This window comes from Triturus cristatus, chromosome 2_2 (assembly GCF_964204655.1).
Source record: "Triturus cristatus chromosome 2_2, aTriCri1.1, whole genome shotgun sequence".
Lineage (NCBI taxonomy): Eukaryota > Metazoa > Chordata > Amphibia > Caudata > Salamandridae > Triturus > Triturus cristatus.
In genome coordinates this window covers 1,007,393,468-1,007,414,878 of record NC_140582.1, presented here as the reverse complement: position 1 = coordinate 1,007,414,878, position 21,411 = coordinate 1,007,393,468, and positions in this window count along the sequence as shown.

The following is a 21,411-nucleotide window of genomic DNA, read 5'->3' as shown; positions in this document are numbered from 1 at the left end:
CTCCCCATCCAATACAGGATTTCTTTTAAACTTCTGACTCTGGTTTTTGGAGCCTTAAGGGCAGATCCTCCTAATGCTCTGGGCTCTATCTTGACTTGCTACGCTCCTAGCAGGGCTCTTCGTTCTGCAAATATGCACTTGTTAGTAATTCCTCGTTTTAAGAAAGTCAGATGGGGAAGTAGGGCTTTTTCTGTTGTGGCCCCACGGCTGTGGAATGCTCTCCCCTTTGATATCAAGGTTCAACCCTCTATGACCATGTTCAAAAAAGCACTCAAAACCTGGTATTTCTCTAAGGCCTACCAGTAAGCAACTGTGACTGAAGATCCTATATTTGGTTAGGCGCCTTGACGCCCATTGGGCTAAGTTGCGCGTTATAAATTAATTTTCATTTCATTTCATTTCATAAAAGCAATGAGGCTGTTTTCTTTTATTTTGCAGAATGACAGAGTATAGGTGGGTTAAGGTAGTCTCACAAAACTAAGATACACATTTTTTTTAGCTGTGTCATCATCTACTCAGAAATTACTTGCCTCCCTCTAACTATCTCCAGGAAAGATCTTGTTACCATTTTTGGTGAATCCCAGTTGTGTACCCTATAAGATAGGTAATTCAAGGAAGGTTCAGGGGATGCCCAAGGAATGTGGACCAACAGAGAAGATATGTAATTATTCCACTGCATTTAGTATCATTTTAATGGTGTTTTACCAAGATATGGAGTTTTTATTATTGGCCATTACTTATATTGACACAACGGTACTGGCTGCTGTAATATTGTCAAGGTAAGAAGATGTGGAGTTAAGAATAGTAAATAAATAGTATACCTCCCTATATATGTTTAACTTCATAATATGTTGGTGATCTATATCATTAAGTCAATACATGTGTAGGTTGATATTTTTAACCTCAGTATTTTGATACAACCTATTTTGACACTCAAGGCAGATCTTCCAGCTGAACACTGAATGTGGAATATGTTGTGGGGATGTATGCCAAATAGGTGGTGTGCCAAAGTTGCTTGTATTCAGTTATATTAAACTACTTAATATATTTTTCTCCAATTCTTTTTTTACCCTAATTTCCTGGATTTTTGGTGATATTAAGCTAATAAGTGTTTTACTTTTCATATGCTATTTTAATGCTACATTCTTGAAGGCTTTAATTGTACAACCTTTATTGAGATCATTTTGGTATTCAGTAGACTCAACCACAGTACCTTCAGATGAGCTTCTATGACATAATATTGATGTCAAATATATTGTGATATACAAATATCATGGCAAAAATGTTGCAGTGGTAAATATTGAAATTACATATTTACAGTGTAAACTACAGAAGTATCATATACAAAATATTGATTATTGTATGAAATATCGGGATTATATATACATAAGTATATATAGTTAAAAGTATTTACAAACATAATAGCTTTAAAAATAATTAATGTATACATATCTCTTTCCCTATATATGTATATATATATATATATATGTGTATATATATATACATATATATATATATATACATATATTATCTACTGGCGGTCGCCAGTAGATAGTTATAGTTAGGACCGTGTTTCCATAGGAAATCTGAAAATTCTATTTTGAATAACTTTGGCGCCGGTTGACGAATCCTCGCGAATTTTTCAAAATAGGTGGGGCGCTCCGCTCCGCTCCTACCCTGAAAGTCTCGGGGTGATTAGTCAAGCAGGGGCCGAGAAAAAAGGGGGTCCCAAAACGCGTTTTCCCCATGCATTTTTCCATAGGGACCTTTAGTCCAAGGTACAGCCCGAACGGCTGAACAGAATTATTTGAAATTTGGCAAAGAGAAAGTCCTCAGGTCAGGGATGTGCCTTTTGAATATCTGGAGTCAATCTGTTTATTAGTTCCTGAGAAAATTTCAGTTAAAAGTACATATATATCTATAAGCGCGCACCGTGCGCGTACGGTAAGCATACCGTACGCGCACGCTGCTGTGCGTGAGCGTAATTCTGATTGGTGGTTACATGACAGTAAACATTCCAGTCGGTCGAAATCAGGAAGTGTCGGCCGCCATTTTGTCTCTCGCAGTCTGAGGCAGTGAAAAACAAAGGTGGAGAATGTGAAAAGGGGGCAGGGTGGACAGTTCCTGACCCCCTAGCCATTGTCAGGGGGTCACTGAAGGACCCCCAAGGATGAAAAAAACATTTTTGTTTTTTTTCGAAAAAGTGCGGGGTGCGCACTGTGCGCGCACGGCACGCACAAGGCATCGTGGGCGCTCGGTGCTGCCCACGGTGCGCGCACGGTGCGCGCACGGTGAAGAACCTGAAAAAAAAATATTAATATATACATAACTTAGCATTTAAAAAAACGTACAAATTCACTTAAAAAACCATAGGTTTCACACACGTTATAGTTAGGAATTAGCATTTAAAAAACCTTGCAAATTCACTTAAAAAACCATAGGTTTCACACATGTTATAGTTAGCTGGACATTTCCCTCGTAAAAAACCGATGAAATTCCCCGTTATAGTTAGTGCAGGCAACTATAACTCAAGCGACCGCAATCCTCTGCTGATGACGTCAGATATTACATCAATGATTAAATATGTGTCTTTCTGAAAAATAAATATTTGTAATATATGTATAGCTAAAGATTAATGGAAGAAGACATGGGTAAATAGGTGTCTAAATACAGTGATGTAATATCTGACGTCATCAGCAGAGGATTGCGGTCGCGTGAGTTATAGTTGCCTGCACTAACTATAACGGGGGAATTTCATTGGTTTTTTACGAGGGAAATGTCCAGCTAACTATAACATGTGTGAAACCTATGGTTTTTTAAGTGAATTTGCAAGGTTTTTTAAATGCTAATTCCTAACTATAACGTGTGTGAAACCTATGGTTTTTTAAGTGAATATATATATACATACATATTTATATGTATTTATATTACAAATTGGAAAAATAATACAATTTTAAAGATATATAATACTTAAAAATATATGTATATGAAGATATAAATGTTTACTAAATATTCTATAACTAAATAAAATTATGGTTTTAGTAAAACCTAAAAAACATATTTATAATCCCTAGAGGAAATAAAGGCACAAAATATACAGTACAAATATATAATCAAAAAATGATAAAAATAAAAATATATAATATAATTATATTTTATAAACTTTATTAAAATTAACATTACTCACAAAAGTTGCCAAACAGTAATAATACAATATAAATAACTGTAATATAAAATCACAACAATATAATAAAAAATAACAAAACAACAACAATTACAATTAAACATAAGCAGCATTCACAAATACTTATATAAATTAATTGAAACAGATAAATCTCCATAAAAAATGAGCACATATTTTAAATGGTACAGTCAAAGTAATAAGCATGAAAAACGTGAGATAAATATCAAACAATTAAACTCCATTAATATAAAAATGTAACCAAAACTTAAATAAAACAAAATTAACATACGAAATTCAACCAAAAAGTTTTTAAAAATGTACATTTTGAAGAATAAAACTTACCACTCCTACTTCAACCTAAAAAACAATATGACAATAATTTTGCTTTAGAAGAATAACACTTCCTATTCTCACTACAAACTAAGCTACAGAAGGAAAAGTGTTGGAGTTTGGAGGGGTCAGATTTACAAGTTCCACTTCAACCTAACAAACAGTAGGGTATGTGTTGGACTTCAAGGTGAGCAGAGTTAACACTCCCATTCCAACCTAAACAACTGTAAGGAAAATACTGAACTTTACAGGTGTCAGAATTTGTATTACCGCTCCGACCTTCACAACGGTAGAGAAAGCATTGGACTTTTTGTTGGGTGAGAATTACTACTCCCACTCCAACCTAAGCAACTTTGGCGAAAGTATTAAAGATTGGATGGGCAAAATGTACTCTTCCCACTCCTACCTAAGCAGTAGTAAACAAAGAGCTGAACTTTGCAAAGGTGAGATTTATTATTCTTATTTCAACCTAAGTAACAGTAGGGAAAGCTTTGGAGGGGTCACATTTACCATTCCCACCCAAACCTAAACAATAGTAGGGAAACATAGGACTAAAGGGGTGAGCGTTAACCACATCAACGGAAAGTATAAAAGGATCTATACCGTTGACGTTGCCTTTATCATCGACAACTACACCGTCGACGAGTGTGAAGACCTCATGGCGGACGAGCCTGTTGACGAAGCCATCATAGAAAAAGACATCAACGATGACACCACCGTCGACGACGAGACAGCCGACGACGAAACCACCGTCGACGATTACGAAACCACCGTCGATGACAACACCGTCGATGACTGAAAATGTACCATTGACGGCTATCCCACCGACTATGGCAATACTGTCGACGATCACTGATTTACCGTTGACGACGTCCCCGTCAACAACGAGAATTTCTCAGTCGACGACAGCACCAATCTCAAAAAAATCCAGTTTTATATGCAGGTCCTTCAACCCCGTTCCAGCAATCTACACAAAGCCAATTCAGAACACCAAAGATTTATCTGCTACCTCCCAGCCATCTTATGGATGTAGAGGATACGGATGAGGACAAAGGCCAGTTTCGAACGGTACATAGTCCATCTGAGCTTAACGTTAATTATCAAGAGTGATGACTATGACGATGAAGAGAGGTTTCCTCCTCAAGAGATCCATAAGGCCAGAGTGTTGGCCATGCCCACTGGGGCAGGTGCCTTTAAGTAATGGGTGCAGGACGTTAGTTCGATGTTTGCGGTGAGTCACACCACTGAGGAAGGGAACTTCGTTCCAGAAACGCGTCTGGTTGGACTCTAATAGCGGATGAAATATTTGTATCCTGTTTGCCTGCAAGCTGTTTTAAAATAAAGAATCACGTATTACCACGTACCTACGGCTCTCTCACAGGGGCTTACCTTTGTTTGGATTATTGTGTGCGGCTGAAGCCCAGCCGCGAGAAGAGCCCACCGCATGGAGGCGGGCCCGAGATGGAGTTGCGCTGACTTCACGGGAGGCGGTGCAGTGATAAAGCAGCTGGTGAAAGGTGGCAGCCAGTGAAGCCAGTAGTTCATCCACCCACTGGGGAAAGAGTTTTTAATGATGACTGCACATCGAACTAAACTCACATGAGAATACTTTTCCCGACACTACGAGGACCATAAGGCCAGAGTGTTGGTTACGCCCACTTAGGCAGTCTGCTTGGACTCTAATATCGGATGAAATCTTTGTTTCTTGTTTGCCTGCAAGCTGTTTTATTTTTTTTATTTTATTATTTTAAAAAAAACCTCTTTTTATTGTTTACAAAACATAGCAAGCTGTTTTAAATAAAGAATCGCGTATTACGACATACCTGCGGCTCTCTCACAGGGGCTTACCTTTGTTTGGATATTATATATATATATATATATATATAGATATATATATATATATATGCGGCGGCGAGGGAGCACCGGCCAACACTGTTTGGAGGCATCACGTGATGTATTAGAAGTCCCGTCACTGAATTGGGCTCTAAAGGTGGACTCCAGCGCCCAGAATGCAGTGCAGCAGCAGGAATAGCGTGAGGTGCCTTGCAGTTGTGAGGCATGGGAGGAGCTAGTGATCACGTGATGGGGTGTGATCACTTTTAAAACAACTAAGAAACAGTCTCCCTGGAACATCGAGGATACTGGAATGGGCACTGAGGAAAGCCAATCTATGGCTGAAACGCGTCTGCCTAGCGTTTCAGGGACCCTTGCATTGCCAGCGCTTTTACAACATTAAAGCCTACTTTTGATCCCCCGGAGCTGTGTCACGCTCTTTTCTTTTTAGGAGAGAGACTGGTAGCGATGTTTTGCCAGCTTGCAGGTGCTGGCTGGTGACCAGCCTCTCGGTCTGGAGCAACGCGTTTTCCTGTACACTCTGGTTCACGCGTAAAACTGCTACGCGTCACCCCCCCAGTGCCCCACTTGGTGGAATTTGTTGCATTGGGGAGAGAGTAGGCAGAATTTACTTTGCCTGATTAAGGGGGACAAACGAAGGACTTTACCTGCTGAACGGCTGCAGCGGCGAGGGAGCACCGGCCAACACTGTTTGGAGGCATCACGTGATGTATTAGAAGTCCCGTCACTGAATTGGGCTCTAAAGGTGGACTCCAGCGCCCAGAATGCAGTGCAGCAGCAGGAATAGCGTGAGGTGCCTTGCAGTTGTGAGGCACGGGAGGAGCTAGTGATCACGTGATGGGGTGTGATCACTTTTAAAACAACTAAGAAACAGTCTCCCTGGAACATCGAGGATACTGGAATGGGCACTGAGGAAAGCCAATCTATGGCTGAAACGCGTCTGCCTAGCGTTTCAGGGACCCTTGCATTGCCAGCGCTTTTACAACATTAAAGCCTACTTTTGATCCCCCGGAGCTGTGTCACACTCTTTTCTTTTTAGGAGAGAGACTGGTAGCGATGTTTTGCCAGCTTGCAGGTGCTGGCTGGTGACCACCCTCTCGGTCTGGAGCAACGCGTTTTCCTGTACACTCTGGTTCACGCATAAAACTGCTACGCGTCGCCCCCCCAGTGCCCCACTTGGTGAAATTTGTTGCATTGGGGAGAGAGTAGGCAGAATTTACTTTGCCTGATTAAGGGGGACAAACGAAGGACTTTACCTGCTGAACGGCTGCAGCGGCGAAGGAGCACCGGACAACACTGTTTGGAGGCATCACGTGATGTATTAGAAGTCCCGTCACTGAATTGGGCTCTAAAGGTGGACTCCAGCGCCCAGAATGCAGTGCAGCAGCAGGAATAGCGTGAGGTGCCTTGCAGTTGTGAGGCATGGGAGGAGCTAGTGATCACGTGATGGGGTGTGATCACTTTTAAAACAACTTAGAAACAGTCTCCCTGGAACATCGAGGATACTGGAATGGGCACTGAGGAAAGCCAATCTATGGCTGAAACGCGTCTGCCTAGCGTTTCAGGGACCCTTGTATTGCCAGCGCTTTTACAACATTAAAGCCTACTTTTGATACCCCGGAGCTGTGTCACACTCTTTTCTTTTTAGGAGAGAGACTGGTAGCGATATATATCTACATATGTGACTTCTTCGATACTTAATAAAAGCGCGCTCTCAGGAAAGACAAACATGAAGCGAGACTTGATCACGTGAATACTGAGCATGCGAAAAAACAAACCATAAATAATGTTACCATGGTAATTGCAGTGACGTAACAATCATCTGTACTACAGTGGACATATTGGAATGGTGTGCATTTCGATATATGTAGAATACAATACATGTCAAGTTCACTTATAAACCTAGCACATCTTGAGAAATTCCAATAAATTTACTTGTCTACCTCACTAATATACCAGAAAATTCTTAGTGCTGTTGACAGTGCATTAGAAGCGATCAAGTGTGCTTATATACGCTTCAAGAATCGCTATCTCGATCAAATGATCGGGTGTGTCATTCCTATATACAGATGTAAGAAACATTCACAATATCACTCATTTAGTGCCATTGCTGTTCGAATAAACATCACATATTCAACATAACATATCTCACTTACAATAAAGTTCTTATTGTCCGTCAATGTTGACTGCAGGCACCTCACACAGATTGCGTCAGTAACAAGAACACATGTCTGTTAATAAAGTTATTCAATCAACTAGCTCAAGAACACAGCGTTACTAGCAGATAGTGCTATTCTCCTTGTGAGAGAAAATATATTGCAATGCTACCAAGTGGTCAAACATTCAATAGAACAGGAGTCAATCACTGTATGTTGGCAAAGACAACCCGATCAAGTGTGTCATTCCTATACACATATACAAATATAAGAAACTTTCACAATAACGCTCGTCTTGTGAAATTGTTATTCGAATAAACACCACATATTCCACAAACAGACCTCACTTAAAATTAAGTTCTTGTGGTTCGTCACAGTTGACTGCAAGTAACTCACGTAAAATGCGTAAGTACCGAGAGACACATGTCTGTTAATAACTTTGTTCAATCAAATGACTTTAAAAACATAGCGTTACTAGCACATAGTCCTATTCCCCTATGAAAGAAAGTTATACTCCCATGTTACCAAGTGGTCAGACATTCAATAGAGTAGAAGTTAATCGCTGTATGATGGCAAAGTAAAGTTGGACAAATATCCTAATATGCAGCAGTATAATATATCATAGGGGCTATCGTAAAGCAAGGTCACACTTACTAACCAAAAACAAGAAGAATATCATCAAAGTCCGCTGCTCATGTAGAATCACAAGCTATTGTGCCATCTCGTATTGCCCTTGATAAAGACGTAGAAGTGCTCTTGCAAGCCATAAATGAAAAGGAAAGGAGAGGAAACCTGTGTGCAGTGAATATTGGTGATAGGTGCCCTTTCTTTCCACCTGCAAGAAATAGATAAAGCAAAAGAAGAGAAAGAAAAAAGACAAAGAAAGAAGTACATATTAACATAAAACTTTAAACCAAAATCACTTGATCTTTTCAAATACATTACCTCTTCAAAAATGTATTTTGTATTCATATCAACTTAGGCACAGTACGATTTAAGAACGTTAGGTAAAGAGCTAGTTACAGCATTACATGAAGGACCCAAAGAAACTCCATTGGCCTGCCCAGATATACAATTATTCCTTAAGATGTACCCACAGCTCCTCTTCCTAATTCAGCCCTCCCGGCATTTTAGTTTGGAAATCGACAATGAGCTTAGACTCCCTCTGTCGTAATTTGAGGACTCTATTTCCACCCCTGGGATTTTTATTTATCTGCTCCAAGATAATATAACTCAAATCTCTGGTGTTCGAAAAATGTTTTTCCCTAAAATGACGGGCCACCGGTTATTTGGGATCATAGTTGGTAATGGCCGAGTGTGTTCCAAAATTCTGTTTTTAGCCATACAAGTGGTGCTTCCTATGTACCAGTGGTTGCATGTACACTCTATTGCATATACAACAAACATAGAACTGCATGTCAAAAACTGGGTTCCCCTGTTATAGTTAGTCCAGCTAACTATAACTCGCGCCCCTGCAATGCACTGCTGATGACGTCACATATTACATCACTCACGACATGGTCAGTGTCATCACTGATGACATCCCAAATGACATCACTGATGACATCATTCATGTGATAATTTAATGCAACTTCTCACACCCTAATATAAACTTTGATACACCCACTCTAAATTACAGACTGATATTCTCAAAACCATAGACATACCAACAGCAACAACTACATACACACTCACTGATTGTTTTACACACACATCCACTCACTCACCCATACAGTCACTCATACTTAGAACAGGACTATCATATGCACTCATACACCTATATAGAAACTCACACACCGCCATTCATCCATAGAGGTACTCACACACCTAGTCAGTCATGCAAATAATTAATCACACTGCCATTTACTCACCTATACAGTTATACACACACCAGCTCAATTACTCATACAAATACTAGCACATACTTACACTCTTATACAATCACTGATACAAGCACACACTCATCCATACAGCCACTCTCACAATCACTCACTCTCACTTGTAGCCATTTATATACTCTAACACACATATATACTGATTTCACATATGTAGTTACTCACACATGTACCACTGAGATATACATTCACTCACTAACATACCCATACACCCACTCACCCACCCATACAGTCCATCACAGATGCACTCATGAAACCATGCACCCAGTGAATCACCCACTCACACATCTATGCACAAAGTCACACACACCCCACCCACACAAACACTCAGGCTCCCATACAGATACTCAGACAACCAATCAATAACCCATATAGACACTCATGTAGCTATTTGCAAACCCATGCAGCCGCTTACACACCAACAGACGGATACAGACATTCACACAGTTTAGTCACTAACCCATGCATTCAGTAAGATACGTTTAATCACTCACTTATAGAGTCAGTCACGCACCTACTAAATCATCCATTCAGACACTTATACACCCACTCATTCTTCAATATGCCTTTCGCTATACATATTAAACATATTTAAACTTTTCAGAAACCCACAGTCACTGAGTGATGTCATCAGTGATGTCATTTGAGATGTCATCAGTGATGTCATGAGTGATGTCACTGACCATGTCATGAGTGATGTCATCAGCAGTGCATTGCGGGGGCGAAGGTTATAGTTAGATGAACTAACTATAACGGGAATTTCTATGGGTTTATACGAGTGAATAGTCCAACTAACTATAACTTTCCCTAAAACCTGTGGTTTTTTCACTGAATTTCTAAGGTTTTTTAAAATGCTAATTTCTAACTATAACGTACCTGAAAGCTATGGGTTTTTCAATAAATTTCAAAGGTTTTTTAAATGCTAATTTCTAACTATAACGTACCTGAAAGCTATTGTTTTTTCAGTGAATTTCAATGTTTTTTTAAATGCTAATTTTTAAGTATAAAAGTAGTTATACCTATGTTTTTTGTACTGAATTTGAAGATTTTTTTAAACTGTTAATTTGTAAATATATTATTTATTAAACAATATTATATACTTTTCTGAAAATTGTTTACTTTTTTTAAATGTAAACTGAAATATACTGTCATTGTTTTGTTTTATTTTTTTATTTTAATATATTTATATTCTTTTCTTTTTTTTTGTAAAAGAAATTTTAGAGTCGCACCCCCAAAGCGTACCTAACGTGACAGGTGTGCGTATTATAGCCGCCATATTGGAAAAGTCGTGAAGGATCCGCGTATGGTGTGCGACGGGTGTGTGTTTTCCAGTTACGTGATATAGGTATAATATTACGTGTTGTGCGCAATAGGTATGCGTTCGATGCGCGACTCCTGCTAATTCGCGATACATGCGCATTACGGTATGCGACGCTTGCACGCTGGGTGCGCGGTTCCCGCAAAATGTTTTATATATCAAAATGATATGAAAGTGTCTTTAATGTACATATCAGGACAAGAGATTATCTAAGATATTCATAAAAATAATATATTTGTACTTGTAATAAACTAATATTATTTTTAAATATATTTTCACGGAGTCGCGTCGTGTGCGTTCTTCGTAAGCGCAGGGTGCGCGACCCCCATGTGACCTTAAAAAAAAGGATTTGATTGGTTTATAACATTTCCCACTGTAACTATTGAAGGACCCCACTCATTTTAATCATTCTTCTTGGACCATCTTCAGAGAAGCATCTCTTCTCCAACTTGAACCTTTTTGGTTTTTTTGGTGTTTCTTTCTGAAGTCTGTTCAAAAATGGCATCTGGAGAGCAGCAGGTAGTACTACTTTCTGAAGAAGAAGTGTTGGAGGAAGACCCACCCAAGAAGAGACCAGAGTCTGTTGTCTGGAAATTCTTCACTTTTCCAGATGGAGATAAGAAGGTGAATGCCAGAAAGGTGACATGCTTGCTGTGTGGGAGGGTCCTGTCGCGAGGCAGTGAGAAAAAATACTCCTGTGGTACAGCAAGTATGTACATACATTTGTGCACCATTCACCCACGGAATCTTGCTCAGGAGGAAATAAGGCGAGCTGCGGAAAATCCTGCACCAGCAGTTGCTAGCACCTCAGGAGCATCTCAACTAACACCTCCAATGGACATTAGGGCAGAATTTACATTTTTGGAACAGCACTGTGTGAAGTGCAAAAGCATTATCTGCTACGGCGAGCAGTCGGTGGATGCAGTTTGTGCTGCCCAACGCAACCACCGCTGTTAATTTTTGTTATTGTTGTTTTTGGAATGAAAACTAATTCCAAAAGTTACCTGTTTCCTTTGTTCCTTTTTTTGTTCAGTTTTTGAAAAAACACCCTAAAAAATACAAGATTGTTAAAAGAATTTAAAAAAAGACAACAAAAAAAAGAAGAAAAAAAAAGTTCTTGTCGAACTACCTTATCAGGTTAAAAAAAAGAACTATAATTGCATGGTAATGTGTGAAAGTTTGGTTGAATATATGTGTAGAGCATGATTGACTGAAAGAATACATTAGTAGTGTATGGTGAACGTATAGGGGCAGATGTATAAGGAAGTGCTGTAGTGTGGCACTGCAAGCCTTTTTGCTGTACTGTGCTGCAGCACTTCTGAAGCACAGAGATACGACATATTTACATGAATATGTCGCAACTCTGTGCTTCCCTCTGCACTGGTGCACAAACTGTAGCCATGTGCTGGCACAGGCACCCTTGCACTATGGAGAGGAAGAGCCATGCAGGGTGGCTTTTCCTCTCCTTGTAAATATGGAGCTGCCCCCAGCACCACCACTACGTCACAAAGTGTGATGTACTAGTGGCACAGGGGGCTTGTAAACCTGCTCCAAAAGAGCTTTTGGATTGGTAGAGTAATACGAGAAGTACATAGTGCTGGATGGATGATTGAGGTAGTGCATAGCAGTAACAGGAGGATTGCTAGACTGCATGGGTAGTACCTTAGTATTTACAGGAGCGTTCCAATAGTATGTATGTGGTTAGAGGTGTGCATGCATAGTGCAGTGAATGCTGTAGGTGTACTTGTGTTAGTGGCTAGGCCACTCTATATGTACATCTGTAGTCAGGATAATTACAACAGTGGAGAGAGAGTGACATTGTGATTGGAGTTCTGCATGCGTACTACCTAGATTATTGCAAGAGTGAATCAGCAGTCTACAGGGGCTTAGGGGCCTGCATAGATTGTGCACATTTGACTGTAGCACAGTGTCTCTTCAGGCCTGAGTCATTGTCCAAGTGCATACATAGTGACTGAGTATATAGAGTGCTGGTACTTGACAGCAGGGTGAGTTTATAAGTGCTTGTGTTGCGGCACAGAAATAAGATAAGGGCATGGGTCTGTGAGGATGATTGCAAGATTGGAGGGAGAGTGACAGAGTGATTGGGGCACTGCATGAGTAGTACTTAGATTATTACAGGAGTGAATCAGTAGTCTACAGGGGGTTAGAGACCTGCATAGATTGTGCACATTTAACTGTGGCACAGTGTCTCTTCATGCCTGAATCATTGTAGAAGTGCATACACAGTGACTGAGTAGATAGAGTGCTGGTAGTTGACAGCAGGGTGAGTTTATAAGTGCTTGTGTTTCGGCACAGAGATTAGATAAGGGCATTGTTCTGTGAGGATGATTGCAAGAGTGGAGAGAGAGTGATAGAGTGATTGGGGCACTGCATGAGTACTACTTAGATTATTACAGGAGTGAATCAGTAGTCTATAGGGGTTTAGGGGCCTGCATAGATTGTGCACATTTAACTGTAGCACTGTATCTCTCAATGCCTGACTCAATGATTCTACAAGAGCATGGACAGTGACTGGGTAGATAGAGTGCTGATAGTTGACAGTAGGGTGAGTTTATAAGTGCTTGTGTTTCGGCACAGAGATTAGATAAGGGCATGGTTCAATGAAGATGATTGCAACAGTGAAGAGAGAGTGAGAGTGTGATTGGAGCACTGCATGAGTTGTACTTAGATTATTACAGGAGTGAATCAGTAGTCTACAGGGGGTTAGAGGCCTGCATAGATTGTGCACATTTAACTGTAGCACAGTGTCTCTTCATGCCTGAATCATTGTACAAGTGCATACACAGTGACTGAGTAGATAGAGTGCTGGTAGTTGACAGCAAGGTAAGTTTATAAGTGCTTGTGTTTTGGCACAGAGATTAGATAAGGGCATGGGTCTGTGAGGATGATTGCAAGATTGGAGAGAGAGTGACAGTGTGATTGGGGCACTGCATGAGTAGTACTTAGATTATTACAGGAGTGAATCAGTAGTCTACAGGGGGTTAGAGGCCTGCATAGATTGTGCACATTAAACTGTGGCACAGTGTCTCTTCATGCCTGAATCATTGTAGAAGTGCATACACAGTGACTGAGTAAATAGAGTGCTGGTAGTTGACAGCAGGGTGAGTTTATAAGTGCTTGTGTTTCGGCACAGAGATTAGATAAGGGCATTGTTCTGTGAGGATAATTGCAAGAGTGGAGAGAGAGTGATAGCGTGATTGGGGCACTGCATGAGTACTACTTAGATAATTACAGGAGGGAATCAGTAGTCTATAGGGGTTTAGGGGCCTGCACAGATTGTGCACATTTAACTGTAGCACTGTATCTCTCAATGCCTGACTCAATGATTCTACAAGAGCATGGACAGTGACTGTGTAGATAGAGTGCTGGTAGTTGACAGTAGGGTGAGTTTATAAGTGCTTGTGTTTCGGCACAGAGATTAGATAAGGGCATGGTTCAATGAAGATGATTGCAACAGTGAAGAGAGAGTGAGAGTGTGATTGGAGCACTGCATGAGTTGTACTTACATTATTACAGGAGTGAATCAGTAGTCTACAGGGGGTTAGAGGCCTGCATAGATTGTGCACATTTAACTGTAGCACAGTGTCTCTTCATGCCTGAATCATTGTACAAGTGCATACACAGTGACTGAGTAGATAGAGTGCTGGTAGTTGACAGCAAAGTAAGTTTATAAGTGCTTGTGTTTCGGCACAGAGATTAGATAAGGACGTGGTTCTGTCAGGATAATTGCAAGAGTGGACAGAGAGTGACAGTGGGATTGGGGCACTGCATGAGTACTACGTAGATTATTACAGGAGTGAATCAGTAGTCTACATGGGGTTAGGGGCCTGCATAGATTGTGCACATTTGACTATAGCACTGCGTGTCTTAATGCCTGAGGCATTCTACAAGTGCATGGACAGTCACTGGATAGTTAGAGTGCTGGTAGTTGACAGCATGGTGAGTTTATAAGTGCTTGTGTTTCGGCACAGAGATTAGATAAGGACATGGTTCTACTGAATAGAGTATTGCAAGGAGATCATCTGAGAAAATGCATAACTGCTTGGGTACCGACAGAGGTATTGAATTAGTACATGCTAGTAGTAAATGACTTAAAATCTGCATTACCAGTAACATAGTGATTGGTGGACTGTATGGTTAGTACCTATTTTAGACATTATAAGCAGTGAGTAGGTGTTTAAAGGTGTGTATGAATAGTGCCTGGGTGAATGTAGTAGTGGAAGGATAGTGTTTGGATTACTTAACCTTACCTTTACAGTAGTAGATATCAAAATATTGTAAACATTTTTTGCAGTTGTTTCTTATATTTTAAAGTTTAAAAACTTTTTAACTTTAGAATTAGGATCTGTAAAAGAGAAGAAAAAATACAGTTATAATATATAATATTATCATTTTATAAATGCAACATAATTTAAGCATAATATAAATTATTTTGTATTCCTTTTTTGCTGTTCTCAGAATATATTGAATTTCACTATAAATAGTGATTTCAATGTTACTCATCACATAACAGCGGGCAAAAAAATAAAAATAAAAATCAAGAAGATTGTTTAAAAAAAACAAATCTGTGTCAAAAATATTTTCAACATAGTGAACTATGTCTCCACATTGTATAAAAATAACATCCTCAATAACATAGCATATAATACAAATCACACATATATAAAATGTTTCTTTGTAAGAGAATTTTGTTACTACAAGATAAAAGAAACAAAACAATAATTCAATCAATAATTCTTCATAATTTACATATACTCTAAATGATGTTCTTTAAAATATATGCTGTCAGAATATCCCAGAAAAAGTGCTTAATTCACATAAATATCTTTCCTCTAGGCCAAATGATATTCTTGAAATTCTTTATACTGAAATTGTCCAAAGTAATTGTATTAATACAGTTTAACATATACCTAATAGGTCGAATTATGTTCTTAGAACTTTGACTTTAAGAATATTAGGTATGAATTTGGTAATTTGTTTGGCAAACGATATCTAAAAACTAAATGAGCATCATTACAATATGTCCATCCTTTATTGCATTTTAAATAGACAGTGTAATGTCCAGATGTTGTACAAGGTCCATCGTGGAAAATAATTGCTACTGCTACAAAAGTTCTTCCTGATATTGATAGTTGACTTGCTACAACATTTTAAATTAAAGTTTCCAATTTTCTTCCATCAGCTGTACAGCGTTGTATCCTTAAAATGATATATTGTCCACATTTTTCTATAACTAGTGTTGATAACATTTCAGATTTGCATTGGCTACACACCATGTTTTGATTTGCTGTTTTAACTAATTTGTTGAAAGACACTGTTTTACAGTCTGGTATTGTTAAATATATAAATCTCTCAGTGTCTATGTTAGTGGTAGAAGTAAATGTACAATTTTCCCATTCATGTTCCCATTTCTAATAAAGTCTAAATAGATTTTCAATTTGTATTCCTTCTTCTTCTAAGACTGCAAGCATATACATTAGAAATACCTGAGCATCTTGTTGTACATGCTGTGTAAATTGCGTAGAACCAGAACATATATCCAAAAGCTTCCTAATATCAGAAACAGTTTGGATTTTACTTTTATCAGTTATCAATTTTTCAAAAATAGAATACAACAAGGAACAAAACCTTTTTTCTCGATTCTCCATAACTTGCTGTAGCAGATTATCTAGAAAAAATACAACATTTACCACTACATTAGCATAGCAATTGATACCTGAACTATTTTCTAACTGATATCCGACAATCTCTTTAATAGTGTCCTTTTTCTTTTTGCTTGGATTTTCAACATTATCCTGATTTTTTTTCTTCTCTTTAACTTCACTACAGATATTCTCATACCTTCTTTTTCGACCTACTACACGCTTTTCATATTCAGGATATTCACCTAAATTGGGAGTATACAGTCTCCTTAACCGATTATACTCTCTTACCCAATTTACATCTGCACTAATCTTTCTCTCATCAAAATCAATCAAATACAATCCAGATAAAGTTCTGACTCGGGACCAAGTAACATATGCCATACCCTCTTTAAATACAGTACTTCCAATATTTACCAAAGCACTATCTACACTTAGACCTTGAGATTTATGAATAGTCACCGCATATGCCATAGAAAGAGGAAACTGTTTTCTACAACATACAAATCTTTAACAAGCAAGAAACGAGCAGAACAACAAGCAATTTGTTTTACTTCTTCAATCTGATCAAATTTGATTTTCAAATATTCAATTCCATCTTTTTTTGATAATTAACATAATCAACAACTTTTCCCATTGCTCCATTTACTAAACCTTTTTCTACATCCAAATTACGCCGTAAAATAACCTGACAGTTTACACATACATATAAATTCTTGTCTAAACCAGCAGTTTTATATATAGATCTTTCTAAAGAATCCAATTTTGTTTTCAGTTTTTCTGTCAAAATATTAGTAATTCCTTCATGCTCTATTTTATCAATTGCTTCCATTTTTATTATTTGTTGATTTTCCAGCTTTGAAAGTTCTTCATTGAATGTATAACACTCTCGCAGTGTTGGCATGAGGCAGATTAAAGATTTATTTTCTGCAATTTTTTTGTATATTTTTGCAGGATCTATATTTTCATTTGGAAACAAGTTGGTAAGTATCCGACTTTGCAAAGCTTCTTTGCCATGTTCTGTCAATACTCCAATTCTTATATTTGGAAGAATGGCTCCATAAACTTCATCATTTGCTTGTCGCATATTTTTTATGAGTACTTTGTACTCAAAATATGACCAAATGTTAACGTTTACAACACTTCCCAAAGAATTTCTGGTATCTTCGTGCACAAGTGTTTTAAATACCGGTTGCCCTTTTATATGAGTAAGTTGCAGTAGATCACCAAAAACTATCACATGTGTTCCTCCAAATAAGACATCGTATTCTGTTTTTAAACTTTGCTGCATTCTTAAATGCACAAAGGCAAGCATTAAGTTTGAGACCATGCTCACCTCATCAATAATCAGAAGTTATTTTTCTTTAGCACTCTCGAAACTTCATAACAAGCTTCTCCAGGTTAGCTTGTGATATTCCAATTTATTTTCATGTTCCACAGGTAGCATTAGTAAACGATGTAATGTAATTCCTTTAATGTTGCGTGCTGCCAATCCAGTTGGAGCAGTTACAACACAAGACAAATGTGAGTCAGTTATTTTCCGTAGATAAGTGGTCAAAACTTTAATCAAGAAACTGTTTCCTGTACCAGCTTGACCACTGATATACATTCGGATAGGTTGAAATGATGTGTATGTGCATTCTTTCTTTTCATGAAGAAAACCATGGTCGATCTGTTGTCTAACTTGCTGATATATTTGTTTCTGTTCAATATTTAGTTGTTCTTCCAAGTTTTCTAAGTCCATAATATCTTCTTGAGCTTGATGCATTGCTGTTTCCACTTCATTCATGGTGATTGCTGCTTCATTTTCAAGAATTGGTTGTCCTAGTGGATCTTGACTCAGAGGTCCAGAACTTTGACTGTCTTGAGAACTGTCTCTAGCAATCTCAGCTGCAATAGTAGCTTCATGATCAATTTCATTCAACATTTTCAGATAATTTGCAAAAACTGGGCATTCAATGCTATCTTTACATGCATTGAAAGAATCTTCATAGCACTGAAAATCTCCAAGTAATTCCAATTCCGTACGCCAAGGATTGAACAGTTGTAAAAGTGCCAAATAGTAAAATTCTCTTTTATCAGCAGTATCACAACTCAGTTTCCAGTGATTCATCAGATTTCCTTTAGTATGTTTCACCAAACATTCTTCTGAACCAATCACTGCATATTTTCCTTCATTTATTTTTTCTGTAGTATTTTTCTTAAAACTGTAAAATTGCAGCACTTCATAGAGGCGTATGTTCTCAAGATGACGATTTCTATTTTGATAGTATGTATCCAACTTGTTTGTTTTGACAATATCTGTACGTCCCGGTTCATTTACTGCTAAATATTCGATTTATTGTATAGGTTTAAGTACTCGATTTCATGTTGCAGCAAGACCTAGACTCACCCAAATGATCCCTCTTGACTTTGAATATAAACTTGCAGATGACAACCGATCCGAGCATTCGTACGCTCCAATCTCTCGATGGGATAACATCTTCAAACTAAAACTGTACAATTTCTTACTAAGACTCTTCTCGTGGGAAATTTCTTCTCACATTTCTTTCAACATCGTCTTTTCTGATTTTGTTATGTATGATGTTACATACCGAGCAACAGCAATGGAATTGTCCGCAACATACTGGATATCCATATTAGCATTCCACATTGAGAGAATAACTGGATTATAATCATTGATATACTTTGATTCTTCACTTCTTCTCAAATTGTACGTATTTTTTTACAGATTTTCTAGTGATGGTATGTCTCACTGCTGACATGAAACTGTTTACTCTTCCTTTGGATATTACTGGGTGTGGAAATCCAAAACGACATTTGGTATAAAACTTTTCCTTCGACTTATATTTCCGTCAACAGTATTTGCCACATCGATGACTTTGGAATCGTAACACTTGTTGCCTTAAGGTGTTTTCTTCTGTTCTTTTTGGTATAGCACATGTGACATAATCTTCAATAAAAGATAAAACAGTGTCATCCGAATCAGTTCCAAATTTGGGTGCATCCTTGATTCATAAAAGCATATGTATATGAGGAGCACCTCTAGCTTGATACTTCTTTCTCCAAAAGAAATCAATAACTTCTACAAGAGGAGGATTCTTTTTATTGCAGATAAAAGACATCATAGCTTCAAACCTATGGTTGAAATATCTGCATACATTTACAGGATCCAAAGAGCACAATTCTCCAGGTGTCTTGTGTTCAATATTTGTAATATTTGAATTTGCCTCTCGAAGAAATTCAAGTAAATCATCCCAAGCGTATCCAGCACAGCTTAGTGTAACAAACCACGTAGGAGTTCCTAAGTTCCTTAGCATGCATTTAAGTTCTCCATGACGACGATACCAATACTCATTAGTACCGCGCTGACATGCCATCAAATTAATCAGTTGAGATTCTAAACGATCGTCTCTCTGATGTACTTTATCCATGAATTCCTTTGCAGAAACATTTTGAAGATGTACTCTTGTTTTTAAGATGTGGTTGACTGCATATGAAAGTCCAAACAAGTCACTCTCAAATAAAAGATGAAATATATATGGGATACATTGTCGAAATCTTGGATCTTCTGCATACAATCTTGTTGCCTGATATTCTGATGCAGAAATCTGTACTGATCGTTCGTCATATCGTCCACCTTTTCCAGTTGGGGAAAACAACGAGCTTCCAAACTTTTTTCCCATACACTCATGGGAGTCCACTTCGCTTTTTTCATTTGGAATAATTCAATAGTATTCCCCATCACTTCTTTTGAATGAAGTGGATGTACACTATAATGTTCATACATTTCTTCACTTTTGGACATGTCAACTTTTTCAATTTGACCACTTGATGTTTCTCTTTCATCTCCTAAAACAATTTCTTCTTCTTCTACATACACATTTTTGTAGTAATCATTGTTTTTTATAAGATTTAGGGGCCGATTCCGATCCGGGTCGGAAAGCTCTCCGACCGAGCCGGATCCGGAGTGTTTTTCGACGGAGCCAGAATCCTTCAGTCCGACCGAGCAAGTACGATGCGTTCTTATGCTGCTAGACTCGGTTCGGTCGGACTCCCATAGAAGTCAATGGGAGCCGGTCGTACGACGCGTACATGGGCTCCCATTGACTGAATGGGTACGTCTTGCACAAGGGTGCCCCCTACAGTGGGTACTCCTCGGTGACATCCGCACCGTACATGCCTGTGTTGGGGAGACCATTGGGTCTCCCCCTGTGTCCGAGTCGTAGGGCTGCGGGTGACAGGGGGTCTGACACGGACCCCCGAAAGCAACTTCCAGGACGTTTTGCGACCCAGACACTCCGGCTTGCACCGGCTGTCCGACGCGTGCATCGTACTGGCTCGGTTGTAAATCGCATCCATTGCACACCACGGTTAGCTAATGGCCGAGACGTACAGAGTTGTTCGGACCTGGGAACGACTCGGTCGGTGAATTTCACAGAGCTCGCATTGTTCTTGCTCGCTCGTACGAGTCGGGTGGAAAACACGCGTACGGCTCTTAGTTTTTCCGGCTGGATCGCATTCAGTGCCCTTCCAACCCGGATCGGAATCGGCACCATAATGTTGCCTTTTGCACTTTCCTAACATCAACTAATTCTTGCCAAATTTTCTTACTCTTAGTAAGAACACCATTAACTAGAATAACTAGTGGTTCACTTTCTACATTTTCTACACGAATAGTTTCAATATTTTTCTTTAAGTCTAGAGGTAAATATACAACTCTTCCTATCTGAAAGAAACACGTTAGTTAGATTCCTCACCTTAGAATATCCCCAGGCGTCAGGCTGGATCCGGAAAGATTTTTCATCAGTAATACCCTTGTGCGTCGCTAGGCGGCGTCTGCGGCTCAGCGTCCATCATCGGCATTGTGATCGCCGGGATGATGTTGTCGGAGTACTTACTCCCTCCCTCCCTCACGCGCTGACGTCAGTTCTTTTTTTTTCCGCGCCAGTAAGCGCCGATCCGGGAAGAGCATGCCCTTTTAGTCACTTTTTGACTAAACTTTTTTGAA